This window comes from Salvelinus sp. IW2-2015, unplaced genomic scaffold (genome assembly GCF_002910315.2).
Source record: "Salvelinus sp. IW2-2015 unplaced genomic scaffold, ASM291031v2 Un_scaffold2868, whole genome shotgun sequence".
NCBI lineage: Eukaryota > Metazoa > Chordata > Actinopteri > Salmoniformes > Salmonidae > Salvelinus > Salvelinus sp. IW2-2015.
Window position 1 is genome coordinate 45450 of NW_019944168.1, and position 1364 is coordinate 46813.

At 34.9% G+C, this 1364-nt stretch overlaps 1 long non-coding RNA gene across 1 annotated transcript in view; it reads right to left on the bottom strand.

Annotated features, from left to right (window-relative positions):
• LOC139025568 (uncharacterized) overlaps positions 1-133 on the bottom strand; it is a 4309-nt gene extending 4176 nt beyond the window's left edge. Inside the window, exon 1 of the long non-coding RNA XR_011477167.1 lies at positions 43-133. This is a non-coding gene — a long non-coding RNA (uncharacterized lncRNA). The remainder of the gene's footprint in view (positions 1-42) is intronic.
• Between the last annotated feature and the right edge of the window lie 1231 nt (positions 134-1364).

Consider the following 1364-nt stretch of genomic DNA (forward strand, 5'->3'; position numbering starts at 1 on the left):
TACCTTAACCATTCAGAGTTAATGCCTAACCTTAACCCGTACCTTAACCATTCATAACCCTATCCCAAACCTTAACCCGTACCTTAACCATTCATAACCCTATCCCAAACCTTAACCCTTACCTTAACCATTCATAACCCTTTCGATTTTTTAAATGTTTTACAGCGAAAACACAATATGTATTTCTATTAGCTAACCACAATAGCAAAAGACTCAACCGCATATTTTCACCATTTTCTACCGCATAGGTAGCTATCACAAAACCGACCAAATAGAGATATAATTAGTCACTAACCAAGAAACAACTTCATCAGATGACAGTCTTATAACATGTTATACAATAAATTTATGTTTTGTTCGAATATTTGCATATTTGAGGTATAAATCATAGTTTTACATTGCAGCTACCATCACAAATATCACCAAAGCAGCCAGAATAATTACAGAGAGCAACGTGAAATACCTAAATACCATCATAAAACATTTATGAAAAATACATGGTGTACAGCAAATGAAAGATAAACATCTTGTGAAACCAGCCATATTTTCAAATTTTTTAAGTGTTTTACAGCGAAAACACAATATAGCATTATATTAGCTTACCACAATAGCCAAACACACACATGCATTTATTAGCAGCAAAAGGTAGCGATCGCAAAAACCAGCAAAATATATAAAATTAATCACTAACCTTGACCAACTTCATCAGATGACAGTCTTATAACATCAGGTATACAATACACTTATGTTTTGTTCGAAAATGTGCATATTTAGAGCTGCAAACCGTGGTTATACATTGTGAATATGTAGCATCGATTCACCAAATTGTCCGGAGCTAGTTTGAACACTCACCTAATCTGACCAAAGAACTCATCATAAACTTTACTAAAAAATACATGTTGGACAGCAAATGAAAGATACACTAGTTCTTAATGCAACCGCCGTGTTAGATTTTTAAAATAACTTTACCATAACAAACAGCTTACATTATAGCGAGACAGCGCCCGCAAAAAGGGCGAATAATAGGACTCAACATTTTCCACAGAATACAAAATAACATCATAAATTGTTCTTACTTTTGCTGAGCTTCCATCAGAATCTTGTACAAGGAGTCGTTTGTCCAGAATAAATCATTGTTTGGTTTTAGAATGTCCTTCTCTCCTGTCGAATTCGCTCCACAAGGCTAGCCAATGTTGATGACGTTCCCCATTTCTCTCGACGCAGAGAACGGAAAACTCCAAAAGTCCCATTAAATGTTGAATAAACTGATGGAACTCGGTTGAAACCTACTTTATGATGTTTTTGTAATATGTATCAATAAAAACAAAGCCGGAGATATTAGCCGTGTATACCGAACGCTTATC